This window comes from Mobula hypostoma, chromosome 5 (genome assembly GCF_963921235.1).
Source record: "Mobula hypostoma chromosome 5, sMobHyp1.1, whole genome shotgun sequence".
Taxonomy (NCBI): domain Eukaryota; kingdom Metazoa; phylum Chordata; class Chondrichthyes; order Myliobatiformes; family Myliobatidae; genus Mobula; species Mobula hypostoma.
In genome coordinates, this window is record NC_086101.1 from 59722974 (window position 1) to 59739766 (window position 16793).

The following is a 16793-nucleotide window of genomic DNA, read 5'->3' on the forward strand; positions in this document are numbered from 1 at the left end:
ATTCAGATAGGAAAATAATCAGGGAAGTTTCAGATTTGATCCGAAAAAAATACAGAATGAACAACTGTTCTTTATTCTTATAGTTACAGGCATAAGCAAAGCAATACTATAAAAGACTGTGTTGTCATCAGAATACTTTATTTTTATGCATGAATATCACAATGATTTCTATAGTAATAAAGAAGGGAGACTTCTCAAAAGATTGAACAAGAAGAGAGTTATAATTAGTTATTTTTTAACATTTCTTTCCAAAGAGGATGGACTATCTAACTATCTTTCATTGGTTGAACTTTTAGCCAAACAATGCTTTGCATCAAATTGAATACATCAACTGACAGGAGAAAATACTTTAATTATACTGATTATCTTTTTTTTTCTCTCCAATTCAATTCATATTGTTATATTCCATTTCAGAAAGGAAGATACACCCAATCCAAAATTAGTCAAATCTGAAACACTGAAATTCACTGTTTGGCTGCAATGGGTATACTTAACCTGATTTATTTTTAAAAAGTTAGATGTCACACAATATATATCGAACATAATGCTTGTGTTTAAAACCATGTTCTGGGAAAATTTAAATTAATATATTGTCTATTACTTCTAAGTAAGGTATGACAAAAATTGTTAATAAAATTTGCAAAGCCAATCTATTATCCTATATTTCATTGATAGGAATCTAAAGCTTAATTTCCCATCAATTCTACATTTTTTTGTTAACTTTGATTTATGAAAGTCAAAACATATTTTCTTGATCAAAGTTATATAAGTTGGCACTACATTTATATTAGAATTTACTAGGATACCCTGTTCTTCATTTATTTTGGTGTTCATTCTCCAGACAAGACTCCAAGCACTAAACCTCCTCTCAACCCATTAGTTTACACTTCCATTCATTCTCTTTTTACACTCTTCTCTAGCTTTCACTTAACTACATCGATCCTATTTGATCTTAATTGCACCACATTACTTCAATCCTTTATCATCTTAATTGCACCACCCCTAATTGTCCCAAGTTAATAAGTCTGTATGGAGATTGCTCATTTGTACTGTGACTGTATGGGATTCCCTCGGGAGCTCTGGCTTCCTCCCATATCTCAGTCAGCTCCATCATGTGTACCAGTCTCTGTAGCATCCAGAACATCTTCAAGGAACAATGTGTCAAAAAGGTGGCATCCATCATTAAGGGCCCCCATGACCCAGGACGTCTCATTGTTTCCATCAGGAAGGAGGTACAGAAGCCACAGGGCATACACCCAGTGACCCAGGGATAGCTTCTTCCCCTTTGCCATCTGATTTCCGAATGGACATTGAACCTATTAACACTCCCTTGCTATTATTTAATTTTAATTAATATACTGCAATTCACAGTTTTTATTTTATTATTATGTATTTCAATATACTGCTGCAACAAAAACGACAGATTTTATGACCTATACCAGCGATATTAAACCTGATTCTGATAGCCCAAAGATGTGCAGATTGGAAGGTTAATTGGCCTTTGTAAATTGGCTCTAGTGTTTATGTAGGTGATAAAATGTGGAGAGAGTTAATGAAGAGTTAGTATAGAAATTAACAGGGTAGAAAGATTTCTCTTTGAGCTTACAGTGGCCTCATCTGATGCCTTAATATGCGGTAAAACAATGATTGTTATAAATGTCATATGTTTCAGTGACTGAGCTGATTATGAGGTAAAGCTCTAAGTGTGCATACAAGTATAGAATGAAAAGAGCAACTTGATGGTTGAACTTGGACAGACCTTGTTCCTGGAGCAGACATGATACATACTGAAGTTTCCCATTTTTCAGACCAAGAGGGGACCCTGTTGGAAGTGAGCTGTAATGACAAGGTCATAAAGATCATGAGACCATAATACAGAGCTCTGTTTGATCCTTCTGCATGGAGCTTTGGTTCAATGGTTCCATTTAATATCAGAGAATGTATATGGCATACAACCTAAAATTCTTTCTCTTCGTAGATATCCACAAAAACAGAAAACTATCAGTAAAACATTGGAACCCCAAAGCCCCCTCTACCACCATGTACATGCAGCAGCAGCAAAGTATTTACCCTCCCCACCACCTCCCTTATTTATTTCAGCAGAAAGCATCAGCACCCATCACCCAACAAGCAAGCAATAGCAAAGCCCCCAGAGAGAGGCCATGATCTGCAGTCCAACAAAAGCGAATTGTTCACCCGACAATTCAACACACCACAGGATCGCTCTGTTCCTAATAAAGGGACAGAGAGGTGTCACAACAGCAAGAGGGGAGACCAACAAGAGAAAACAGTTTGCGGATTATGCTTCCTTCAGTTAGTCCTGACGAAGGGTCTCGGCCTGAAACGTCGACTGCACCTCTTCCTATAGATGCTGCTTGGCCTGCTGCGTTCACCAGCAACTTTGATGTATGTTGCGGATTATGATGTTAGTCTGCTGCATCATTTTTATTCCGAGTTTTCCAACTCGAGAATTGGCAGCAAACTCTCCACAGTCATTGAGAGAGAGAGAGAGAGAGAGAGAGAGCGAGCCATCGACTGAGTATAGAGGCCTCCGACAGCGGATTCACTGTTTGCAATGTTATGTTTCTCATGAGCTCATTTATTCTTGGTTTGCATGCTAGCTGGTAGCAGCAGGACTAATTTCTAAAGATAGAAAATTTGCTTTCTACATTGGTTTCTGCAAGGTCAAAAAGTCGAAGGTACGTGTAATACGGCTCACTTTACATGATGCTAACAGTTGCTCAATCAAGTTATGACATTGTCACTTGTCCAATGATTTGCAACCTAAAAGTTTCCAAAAACAATATTTGATATTGGCACACCAGTATGTATCACTCTGCTACTCATGATTAGAATTCTCCAGCTCAAGTATTTAATTTTTAACAGATTGTTAATGATTGAGATAAATTCTCCAAAATAATTTTTTCCTCTCACTTGGGCACCTTGAATTTCCATGTCTTCTTCATAGTTGGCCTTAGGAATTTTTTTAATTCTGAGTGTAGTATTTTTTATTTTTCTATTGACATTAGGTGTGGAATAGGCCCTTCCAGTATTTTGAGTCACTCTGCCCAGCAATCTCCCCAGTTAATCCTAGCCTAATTATGGGACAATTTATAATAAACAATTAACCTACCAGCCGGTATATCATTGAACTATGGGCAGAAACTGGAGCATCTGGAGGAAACCCATGCGGTCGCAGGGAGAACATATGAACTTCTTACAGGTGGTGGCAGGAACTGAACCTGGGTTGCTGGTACTGTAAAGCATTGTCCCAACTATTGTGTTGTGCAGCCCCATGTATATATTGAAGCATATAATAGATGCAGATTTTAGCTAGCATGCATACTCTGGTTATTTCAGTTAATTTCTGTATCCTGACATGTCACAGCTGGGTAGCCATATTTGTCTGTCTGTAATATCTAGGTCTGTGTGAACATGCATGATGTTCCATATTCTTTTGTTAATTCCTTCTTCAACCTCCAGAAGCTAGGTGGAGCTGTTGGTCTATAACCACTAACAGCTTATCAATGGTTGTTACCTCTGCCATTGGGTTTCTGGCACTATCTGCTCCTCTCTTGAGGATTGCTTTTGCACTGACCTCATCTGTTCACAACTTTGTGAGCTTTGCATCTTCTCCCGCATGGATCGCCTATCTCGCCTTCTGCGTATAAATTCATAAAGTCATGTAGCACGGAGACATGTCATTTGGTTCTCCATATCCATGCTGTCCCATTGGCACCAGCATTTATTAATCTCACATTCTACCACTTGACCCCTTGTCTTCTGTACTTACGTGATACACGTGTCCATTTAAACAGTCAACCACTCTGCTTCCACCACTATCTCTGACAGTGCATTACAGGTACTTAGCACCCTGGGTGTAAAAAGGTCCCCCTCAAATTGCCTTTAATGTAACAAAAACAAATTTCCCTGGGATCAATAAAGTATGACTATGACTAAATTTGGTTGGGCTAAGTTGTTCTCTGATCTTGGCAATTTACATACTTACAAACATTTTGTCACCATGCGAGGAGACATCTCATCAGCGCGCTGTTGATTGTGGTATGTCCTCCGAACGCTTGGCCTTTATATGCTTAACAATCAGCTGATTAGACATCATCTTGGAAACTCATTTGTGATGTGGAAAGGAAATCTTATCGCTGATTGGCTGTGTGGCAAACTTTATGCATTGTGGTCATGAATTTTGCCTGCATTGGCTCTTAAGTAGGGTCGAGGTCTACGTGCTGCTTTTGGGATTGCTCACGAAAAACCATGCTTCTAGGAATTCTCTTGCAGGGGTGTTCACTGGCGCCATGACAATCACTGAGACCCTGTTGAATTTGTGTCCCTCTCCATCTTCATGGGTAGAGACCAGGGAGAGTTGGTCATGTCGCTTCACAGCCAGTTGATGTTCATGGATCTTTGTGGATAATTTTATCCCAGTTTGGCCGACGTAACTTTTACTGCAGTCCCCATGTCGGATTTTGTAAACCACATTGGTCTTGTCTGAAGTTTTTAAATCTTTTTGCTTTAAACCTATATCCTCTAGTTTTATTTACCTCTGATAAAAGGGAAATTTTCTTGCAGCCTTCACTACCTATACCCCTCAACATTTTATAAACCCCAGTCATGTCCCATCTTTATGTCCTCTGCTCCAAGTACAACAGACCCAGACTTTCCAGTCTCTCCTCACAACTGAAATGCCCCAACATCCTGGTGAATCTCCACTGTATCCAGTCCAGTAGTATCACATTTCTCCTATACTTTGGTGACTAGATCTGCACATAATGGTCCAGCTGAAGTCTGACCAATGTTGTATTAAAAAAAATAGAATAGATTACATTTGAGAAAAAATTCTTCTCTAAAACTTCTATGATCTGACACACTCAGGACTTTAGTGGCTAGTAGATGTAAAATTCTACCTGAAGTTCTTTCTGGGGCAGAAGGATATTGTAATTAATACCGTGTAACTAATTTAGTTTAAATATGACATAGTAACAGGGACCACAGTAAATTGAATGGAATATTTTGACTGGGGCAAAATGTCAGCAAATGAATCAAGGATTTGGAGTTCCACTGAGTGGAATGGAGTACAGGACATGGGGCTTCAGTGAATACAAACAGCATGCAAGAGATGGGACCCGATGAGTAGAAAGGACCACGGGAACAGGGACTTCAGAAGTAGACAAGGAGAGTAGAAAGCAGGATTCTGTTGCATCCAGGGACGAATGAGAGTCCAGAGAGCAGGAGAACAGGGGTCCTAGCAAAGGACCGAGGCAAACATTACCTGGTAAACCACTGGAATTTTGAATTGTTGCATCCCCCATTATCTGAATTTAGCTGTATTTGGAATCAGAACCAAAGCCAGGCGGTACACAGGTTTTCAGGGTTTGTCAACAATCATAGGAAGGTTCTGGCTATCTGTAGTAACACAGACTATGTTACTTAGATGCTGGAGGGTCTCACAGGTCAGGCAGCATCTAAGGAGAAGAATAAAGAGCCAAGATCCTTCATCAAGACATCTTGGCCATTTGAGACAGATGGTTGAAACATTCAGGGAGTTGACTAGGAAGGATGTGGAATGCTGCTGTGTTCAATTCTTATCTTAGGACCATAGAGCTCTACAGCACAGAAGCAGACCATTTGGGCCATCTAATCCATGCCAACCTGTTATTATTGCTGCTAGTCCCACCTATCCACACCTGGGCCATAACCTTCTATGCCCTTCTCATCCATGTACCTGCCCAGACCTCTCTTTAAAGTTGCGTTTGTACCCTCATCCACCAGTTCCACTGGCTGGAGTGGAATGGCAGCTCATTCCACACTTACACTACCCTAAGACTGAAGAAATTTGCCCTCAGATTCCCCTTAAATACATCACCATTCACCTCTATGACCTCTAGTTCAAGTCTCACCCACCTTCAATGGAAAAAAATCCACATGTATTTACCCTTCCTGTACTCATCATAATTTTGTATACATCTATAACAGGGGTTCCCAACCTGTTTTTATGTCATGAACCCCTACCATTAACCAAGGGGTCTGTGGACCCCAGGTTGGAAACCCCTGAACTATAAGATCTTCCCTCATTTACCTGTACTCAGGGAGTAAAGCCCGAGCCTATTCAACTTTTCCCTATAGCTGAGGTCCTCAAGTCCTGGCACCATTCTTGTAAATTTTCTCTTGTGAGCAGGGATTCAAATGCATTAAGGAGACAATCAGAATGGAGCCTGTGTTGTAATACTTTGAGCGTAAGAAAGAAGAGACAGAACAAGCAGACGTAACAAGGAAGGATCTTAAAGCAAAGATCATGCAGGAGGGTTCACTGACAGCATATACAAGCAGAATCCTGATGAAAGGAATTGGCCTGAAACATCGACTGTTTAGACTAATCCAAAGATTCCACCTGACCCTTTGGGTTCCTCCAGCATTTCTGTGTGATAAACAAGCAGAAATCTGATGGATGCAGGGACAGATTATGTATGAGTTGAGAAAGAAATGCTTGGTGTGATATTTAGTTTAGAGAAGTTTCGCCAATACGTACGAGGGGTGATTGATAAGTTTGTGGCCTAAAGTAGAAAGAGTCAATTTTAGAAAACCTAGCACATTTATTTTTGCTCCATTTACACACTTAGTCCAGCGGTCGTAGAGCATACGGATCCCTTCTTTGTAGAAGACGGCGTCTTGGACCTTCAGAAGTGGTCACAGCAGGGGTGATTGATAAGTTCATGGCCTACTGTAGAAGGAGATGAAGAGAAACTTCAAACTTTCTGCATTTTCACTCAGAGTTGAGCTGCACGTGCATGTAACGAGAGCTGTATAACTCATCTCCTTCTACCTTAGGCCACAAACTTATCAATCAACCCTGCTGTGAACCACCTGGAGGTCCAAGACGCTCTTGTTACATGCACGTGCAGTTCAACTCTTTGAGTGTTAACGCAGGAAGTTTGAAATTAATAACTCATCTCCTTCTCCCTTAGGCCACAAACTTATCAATCAGCCCTGCTGAGGACCACTTCGACCGCTGGACTAAGTGTGTACATGTAGGAGGGGACTACGTTGAGAAATAAATGTGCTAGGTGTTCTGAAATTGACTCCTTCTACCTTAGGCCATGAACTTATCAATCACCCCTCGTATACAGGAGAACTGTGCAATGCATAGTATTCAAGATTACTGTTAGCTGCCTTTATTTATTTATTTATTTGTTTGTTTGTTTATTTATTGAGAGACCATTCCAAATAGTCCCTTCTGGCAATTCGAGACATGCCGTCCAGTAATCCCCCAATTTAATTGTAGTCTAATAATGGGACAATTTATAACGACTAATTATCCTCCAACCAGTACGTCTTTGGACTGTGGGAGGAAACTGGAGCACCCAGAAGAAGCAAAAGCAGTCATCGGGGGAAGGCTCAAACTCTGTATGGACACTGGTAGGAACTGATCGCACATTGCTAATATTGTAAAGTGTTGTGCTAACCACTACACTACCGTCTTTTTGTTTTATTGAGCACCAGAGAGTGCTTGGGAGGATGCAGGCTTAAAATATAAAGATTTGGCAACATCCAGTCAAAGAGCATGTAGAAAACACACTTAACTGAGCTTCTTTCAAGGCAATGAGGTACTCTGCACTCTAAACTGGAGGAGATAGATTCCACTCTCAATCCAGTGCTGCAGGAGACTGAGGAGGCTGCCGTTCAAGACAGTACAATGGAGAACCTGAAAGGAATGATTCAGGCAGCATGAAAAGGAAGAAAGTGCAATGTTCAATATGTTCTCAGAACATACGGCTACATAAGAGATAAAATGAGCACTCAAATGGACCAGATTTTCAGAGGTTAAATGGGTAATTGTTCTGAAACTAAGGAAGTACAACATGATGAAACACATTCACTCTCACAGAGAGGAAGTTTTTTTCTCACAAAGCAAGGAAAACTTCATGCAGAATTTAAGGCTGACAAATCTCTAGAAAAGAACCAATCAAAGGAAACATTCATTTCCATCAAATCCCACAAGGACCTCGTGTGAATATCAGGTCAGTTCTGCTTCATCGAGATGGGAAAATTCATTTAGTGACAATAGAACCTTTCTCACAATCTTTTGGGAGATAAGCCTTAGAAAATACCTATTATCTTGTAGTCATTTACAAGCTTACAGGGTTGTTTACAAGATGTGGTGTTTCAGAAATGTTGTTCAATCATAATGGTCTGCAGTTCAAAGCAGAAAAGTTTGCAAACTACTCAAAGTACTGACAAATTGATCACAGAACATCACTGCCTTATTTTCTATAGAATACTAGAAAAAGAGAGAATGATGTGAAGGTGATCAAGAAGATACTGAAGAATGGTTGAAAATGCATATCGAGCCATTTCTGAGCATCCTAGCCTTCTGCCAAACCTCAGTCCAAAAGACCAAAGGATCATGAGCAGCTGTCTGGGATACCACCTCTCAGCTGTTATAATGTCTGGACCATGAAGGACTTCTCATATTACTGGAACAAGCACAATTTTAGGGAGAATGCCAGCAAGCCTCATTTGATGGAAACAACTATCAGTGACCTTGAAGAGTGCAGACACTATTGTTCAGTAACGATCCCCAGGAAAGCTCGAATCCGGTCAAGATGGATAGTTTGCCAAATCTGAATATCAAGGAGTGATTTGTCACTGGAAAATATAAAGAGATTACATAGATTTTTTTTTGTTGGATGTCCTCTTTATTTTCTTTGTGAATGAAGGGGTGCAAGGTATGTGAATACGAGAAATTCTTCAGGTGCTGGAAATCTGAAACAACACACACAAAATCTCAGCTGGTCGGGCAGCATCTGTTAGAGTGGATTCTTTTTGGGTAGATGATTTGTTAACACTTAAATGACTTTGGCCACCAGACTTCTATTTTAACTGTTTGACAAAGGACTGTGGATTGAGTCCACCACAATGGGCTTCCTAAAAGGTGAATATACCAGATGCTGTAGTTTTGAAGGCAGTATCACCTATACATTATAAATATTAATTGTATGAATTGTCTTCTATGTTAGCACGTAAAATACCAAATAAATGTATTGTGGATTGAACTAAAGGCTGTGGATACCAACACAGACATGTTGGCGTCAGAAGGAAAGGATGAAATCCGAAGGTGTGATGTTTGTATGTAACTTCAAAAGGAAGCATTGTCTGTAACTTTTTAAGTAGTGATTGCCTTTGTGTTTAGCATATAAATATCGAGCCCACATTTTAGCTGGCAGACCTTTCTGTGGAAAGTGTCTCCGTCCGTATGATGTCTACTGTACCTTGCTGTGTTGAATAAAGAAGCTGCTTTGTATCTACCAGTGACTCTGTCTCTCCGGTAATTTCATCCATGCTACAACAGCATCTATAGAAATGAATAAACAGTCAACATTTCAGCTAAGACTCTTCTTCAATACTGTAATGCATGGGTAATTGATGCAATATTAGATGTATTCCTCTTTAAGATTTCTATTATTGAACCAACAGTTTTCTTTGCATATGTGGTTGTATTAATAGTGATAACTGGGGTGGCATGGTAGTGTGATAGCTAGCATAAAACTTTACAGGCTTTCAACTCCTGCTGCTGTCTGTAAGGAGTTTGTACATTCTCTCTGTGACTGCATGGGGTGCCTCCGGGTGCTTCAGTTTCCACTCACGTTCCTGGACTTACAGGTTAGCCAGGGTTAATATGTCGTGGGCGAGCTATGTTGGAACCAGAAGCCTGGCAGCAGTTGAGGGCTTTCCTCAGCACATCTGCAGGCCATGTTGGTAATTGACAAAAATGATGCATTTCATATATGCTTCAGTGTATATGTGACAAATAAAGCTAAAGTTTATCTTTAACTGGGATAGGGCAATGTAATCGACACAGAGAGAGGGCACCAAAGGTTCTCTATTTTGATTTCTGAAATGGTAGATCTGTCGGGAAAATAGACTAAGTATTCTAGATGTCTACTCTCCAGAGATCAAAAAGAATGATAGGTAACCTCATTGAAACATAGGAAATGCTTTGTGGCCTTGACAGTAAGTCCTAACCCAGGTTAAGGGTCGACAACTAGGGATTACAGTCTCAAAATTAAGTGAGGTGTAGGTGTGATTCGCTAGAGTCTTGCTTGGGATGGAATGTTTCAGATGAAGAGAGAGTGGATAGGCTGTGCTTGTTTTCCTTGGAATTGAGAAGATAGAGAGGCATAGATCTGATAGATAGGAAGATACTTTTCTCCATGGCTGAGTTGTCTAAGATGAGAAGGTGGAGCTCATCTGCAGAAACAACTTAATTTCTACCTTTGATGTCTCTCTTTCTCCTTTTCAGGGCGGAGAGGGTTCTGACCTGGAGTTACACTCAGCCTTTGATTCTTTGTGGTGGTGGGACTCACGCCCAGGTGCTCACGACCAGCTGTTTATCGAAATCTCAAGGGCACAGCCTAGATGATGAGCACATCTTCAGGATTCCGAGGCTCCGCGGCCCAGTGGACGAACTGATTCAGCGGTGCTGCTGACTGAACTGTCACGGGAGAAAATGGAGCACTGGGAACAGTGGGTCAGGTGTTGGAGGCTCCATACTCGGCAAATCGTGTGCTTGCTCTCGTTCTCTCTCGTTGGTGCGGCAGGGTTTGTTGCCGATTTTTGAGTCGGAGAACTCAGAGAAAAGCAATGTGACAGACTTTATCATCACAAATCAGCAAGTTGTTTTGTTATGTCTCCCCTCTCACTCTGAAAGGCAACACCTCTTTGTCCCTTTACCGGGGAGAGAGAGCCTGTGGTTATGTCAAATTGTCACCGCAGATCATGGTCTTTCTTGGGGCTTTGTTATTGCTTGCTTGGTTGGTGGAGGGGTGCTGATGCATTCTTTTTAGCTGAGGTAACTGGGGGAGTGGGAATGTTGTTGCTTTGCTACTGCTTCTGTGTGGGAGTGAGGACTAGAGGCATTTGGGTTTCTAACGTTTTTACTGCCACTCATTCTTTGGCGCACTCCTCTGTTTTCATGGATGTCTGCGAAGAACAGTAATTTCAAGAGTATATTGCATACATTTCTCCGATATTAAATGGAATGGTTGAACTATTGAACTATTAAACAAAGTCAAGATGGTATGCTTTTAAGATGAATAAGTGGTTTAGAAGGGATCCTTTGAATTTCTTTTTCACCCAAAGAGTATTCGAAAGCAGGAACACAATGCCTTAAATGCTGTGGAGACAGATTACTCTCACAACATTTTAGCAGCATCGAGATGACACTTGAAGAACCAAGGTGTAGCAGACTTGGACCAAGTGCTGATAAAGGACAGGCATTTGATTATCAGCATGGGCATGGTGAGCCCAATGGTCAGAATCTGTGCTCAATGACTCCATTGAATTTCTAGACTGAAATTCTGGTAAAACATTTCTCTCCCCCAGGGCTGAAGAACCCAATCTTTGATCATGCTCAAAGCTGAGACCGACAGATTTCCAGATGTGAAAGGAACCATGTGATACGGGGGGCGGGGGCGCGGTAAGTTACGAAGGTTATGTTGGAAGTGAAAGATAAACCATGCTTTGTTGAATGGTGGATAGTGGAGCAGGTTCATAATGCTGAATGGCCTATTCATTCATCAGTTTCTTATGTTTTACTGGACAGCTTGGGAGGAGCAGACAAAAATGAACTACCATCTCGCTCTGTCTGTCTCCCTCTTGCCTTCTCTCTCTTGGTGCTTCAGCATCTTGTTGCCCCTTTATCTTAGAGACCGATACTAATCAATCCATAATCTACCTAGAACACTCATCCCTTGATCTGCATCTGCTACAATAATAGGAGATAATGAGTGAAAAATATTGTTTTTCAATAAAACAAAAACACCGTCAAAAAAATACTGTTGTGTGTGCAAGGGTGATTCTACAGTGAGCAAAGCCTTGGGTGACATGTATAGTAGAATAGAGTATACCCAGGTTCGACATGAATTCCAGTATACAGCATAATATCATAACTCTTAACAGCACAGACAAAATAATTCACAGAAACTTTGCCCTACTAGAAATGCATGCCAGACCTTCTATTGCAAAGGTTAATGGAACCAAATTTCAAAAGTAGGGTTTAACTTTACAAGTGTTATGCATGCACTGTAACATTGCAATAGCTTTACATTGTAAGTATTGCACATACAAAAGAAGATGCATAAATATCCACCCCAGCATATCTTTCTATTAATTGGCATCTGCACTAAATTCCTGATGTGTGCCTTTGATGGGCAATGGATCTGACACAGGAATACACATTAAAGATTTTTCTCTTCCTCAAATGGGTCTTTGTGATGGATGACTGCGCAAAAAGTATTCATTCAAAGGAAATGGATTAAATCACACATCTTCCACACAACAACTGCCTGGTCTAATCTTCTGTTCCATAAATTGCCTGTTTTTGAAGAAAGGTCCTTGTTTGTGGGATTCTCTGTGGATGGCCGGAGGCAATAATTTTTCAATGTTCCAAATTGGAGTAAATGAGCTACATTGACAAGTTCCAGGATGATTCCTTTGTAAGCTTGTCCACTTCATCGACCTAACATCAGAGTTTATGATGCCTTTTATGATTGACTGAAGGCTGTGTTTCTTTTCCATTACCAACAAATATTTGTTGACAATGTTTAACTTTCATTCCAGTGAATGGAAGTGAAAGATAAAATAGGAGTCAAAGGAATTATATAACTGATGAAGAAAGAATTTCTACACTTCCTGTCACTTAAATCCCAGTTGGAAAAAAGCCATTGCTATATTTTTCTGAACTTAATTCTTTCAGGATGCTGTTATTCTACAAATTTAAGTAGTTCATGTGAATAGGGATATATTTCCACTCTTCTTTCAACCTGATTTCTCCAAAAATTGCTTTAATTGGCACAGAACAATTGTGGAATTTGAAGACAGACGCCATTCAACTTTTGGATCAAAGATGCTATGCTGATCTAATCTGAGTGTTACATCATTGCAGGAGATTCCTGGGTTTTTTTCTCTGCTCGAAGCAGTTTCACTTGCTTCATCAGTGACATTGCTGCTACTATTCTGTTAGAAGTGAGGATGCTTGCTAATGCGACTCAATATTCAGTAACATTCACCATCACTTGAATTGTACCGCTGTATTGGCACAAATACATTAAAACCTGGATAGCTTTCAGGCTTGGCTAACAGGTTGAATCATCTTTACAGATGCCATCAGGAACAAACTTGACATTCAAGGGCCACTGCATAGGTCTGCCACTACCAGTATCCTGAAGGTCACTGTTGATCATAAGACCGAAAGATATAGGAGCAGTACTGGGCCATCACGTCTGCACTGCTATTTCTTCATGGCTGATCCATTTTCCTTCTCAGCCCCAATCTCCTGCCTTGTTTCTATATCCCTTCATGCCTGACTAATCAGGAATCTATCAGCCTCTGCCTGAAAAATAATCAATGCCTTGGCCTCCACAGCTGCCTGTGGCAACAAATTCCACAGATTCACCACTCTCTGGCTTTAACAATTCCTCCTCATCTCCATTGTAAAAGAAGACCCTCTATTCTGAAGCTGTGCCCTCTGGTCTTAGACTCCTCACTATTGGAAACATACTCTCCACATCCACTCTATCGAGGCCTTTCAGCATTCAGAAAACTAATTGTACCAACTATATAAACATTATAACAATAGGAGCAGGTTATAGCCTTCATATTTTTACCTGAATACTTCAAAATCTGACTACCCAAAGCCTTTCCAAAGCAGAAACCAAGGAGAATGATGCATTTCTCTCACTCACTTAAATGTTTGCAGCTTCAATCAGAAGCTTCATGCTGTCCAAGACAAAGCCGTCTGCTTGACTGGCAATTTATCCTTCACTTTGAACATACACTACCTTTACTAATGATGCACCATAGCTGCAGTGTATACTGTACCATCTGCAAAATGTACAATGGCATCTCACCAAGGCTTTGAAAATAACCTCTCTCAAACCTGTGCCCTCTGCCACCTGGAAGAAGAAAGGCAACAGGGTACCAGGAACTGAACATTCTTCTCCATGTCACACTCCATTTTGAATTGTAGGTCTTTTTGTTTATCCTTCATCTTTGCGTGGTTTAAATCTTAGATTCCTGATCCAAAGTCTGCAGTAGTTCAAAAAGGAACCACATCTTCACTTCCATACTTAGGAAAGGATTAGCTTTGATATTACCAGCCACACCATTTAAAACATAATAATCTAGAGAGTTTTGTACCATTATAAATATTTACAGGTTGTTGTCCAAGCAGGGATTGGGGTAAGGGACATGGAAATAGAAATAAGGAGTTGTGGCGTGAATGATGTCTACCTTATCTCTGGTGAAAAAAGTTAGAAACATTTGTAATTATTCCCTTCAATTGCTTTTGATGAATTTCTCTAATATTTTATTTGCTGATTGAATTCTTCTGACTACTTAAACAAAACTTACAACTACAGTATAATGCAAAATTCTTAGGCACATATATATAGCAAGGGTAGCTAAGTCTTTTGCCCAGTACTATACTTGTCATAGTGGAGTGGAGGGCATGTTTGTAAATCTGGCATGAGCAAAGGATGGTGGGAATGGTGGGGGTGGAGCGCTGTGGGAGGGGTGTGGGACAGGTGGCAGAGAAGAAGTTCTGGGATGGGGGCTGATGCAAGTGCAGACACACACAGCTCGGAGACACCAGACAAGGACACTTGATTAAAAACAATCGGTTTATTGATCATACAGAATGTCTCTCTGGTGCTTTCTGTTCCCTCACCTTTCCTTTTCCGCTATTCCCAATTATGATTCCCCTCACCCTGACCTCTTCCCACTCAGTCCACAATAGAGACCCATATCAGAATCAGGTTTATCATCACTCACATATGTCTTGAAATTTGTGTTTTATTTCCTGCTGGAGCAACAGCAGTACAGTGTAATTCATGAAATTACTAAAGTCTGTGCAAGAGTGTGTGTGTGTGTGTGTGTGTGTGTGTGTGTGTGTGTGTGTGTGTGTGCGCCTCAGACTTCCGCACAATTCTGTACATGTAAAAATCTTTGTGAACAAAGGCAGTTTTGAAAAGTTTCACTAAATATAATAAAGGCTAGAATCATCTCTGTAATGGCTAGACTCTCCTTTTTTCTTCACAGATGTATATTTTTCCCTTTCAAGCATTCAACAAAATCATTCCTAAAGTTTACTCTGAACTACAACTTGAAATCATTTACAATAAACTGTCTCATGTTTCAGTTAAGGCTGAAAAGAGACTCAGTTGCTTGGTTCCACTGATAAATCATCCCGATGTGTGCAATGATCTGGTTCATACTGCACGCATGCTTACTGCAACAACCAGGGCTCTGTGGACACGCTCTCATTCTGTCTCTAAAGCTGACATATTCAAATGAGTGAAGTGTCTGTGACCTGTAACTATAAATTTTGATGAGAGTATACACAGAGCTTAGTTTTGTAGGTAAAGTACATCCAATAATGGTAAAGTCTATGTGGCTGAATTTGATTGACCCTGAATTCTATCGCAGTGATAGGAATATTCAACTTCCTGCTGCCTGCTCAATGTAGGAGCAGAATTAGGCCCTTTGGCCCACTGAGTTTCATCTGCCATGTCATCATGGCTGATCCAATTTTTCTTCTCAGCCCCAATCTCCTGCCTTCTTCCCGTATCTATCTCTTTATGCCCTGACCAATCAAGAATCTATCATCCCCTGTCTTAAGTATACCCAATGACTTGTCCTCCCACAGCCACCTGTAACAATGAATTCCACAGATTCAACACTCTCTGGCTATAGAAGTTCCTCTCAACTCTGTTCCAAAGGGACACCCCTCTATTCTGAGGCTGTGTCCTCTGGTCTTCGCCCTCCCTACCAAAGGAAACATCCTCTCCATATCATCTCTTTCGAGATCTTTCACCATTTGATAGGTTTCAATGAGGTTATCCCTCATTCTTCTGAATTCCAGTGAGTACAGGCCCAGAGCGATCAAACACTTTTCATATGACAAGTGGATGTTATGTATGGCTGATGGTAATAAGTGTTAGTAATTGCTTGCAAGACTCACTCAGAGATAACCTCCACATCCAAAAGAAGAGGAACACCGTGGCCGCAGAGCAGATACAGGTAGTTCCTTTTGGCACACATATCAATGTGCAAGTAATCATTTATGGCAGAACGAGGTTGGAATATGGTCTCAGGTTTTCTAATGCAGTACTACTCACCTTGTGAATCAAGGTAGTGCAGTGGTGCAGCAGTTGGTATTGATGCTACAGTTCCTAATATAGGTAGATCCCAGGCTGATTAGGGGAGTTCATGGGCCTGTGAAAGGGAAAAGTTTACATTAAAATAATTGAACGGTAAAAGAGTGTCCAATGCTAAGTTCCTAGGTGTCAATGTCTCTGAGGATCTATCATGGGCTTAAATTATTGATGCAGCTACGAAAAAGGCACAGCAGTGGTTATAATTCATTTGGAGTTTGAGGAGATTTGCTATGTCACCAAAGACACTCACAAATTTCTACAGATGTAATGTGGAGAGCATTCTAACTGACTACATCACCACCTGTTATGGGTTGGTAGGGGGCTACTGCACGGGATCTAAATAAACTTAGTCATCTCCATCATGGGCATTGGACTTCATGGTATCCGGGACATCTTCAAGAATGCGATGCTTCTAAAAGGTGGCATCCATCACTAGGGACCCCCATAACCCAGGGCATGCCTTGTTCTCATTGCTACCATCAGGAAGGAGGTACAGAAGCCTGAAGGCACACACTTAATGAATTAGGAACAGCTTCTTCCTCTCCGCCATCCAATTTTGGAATG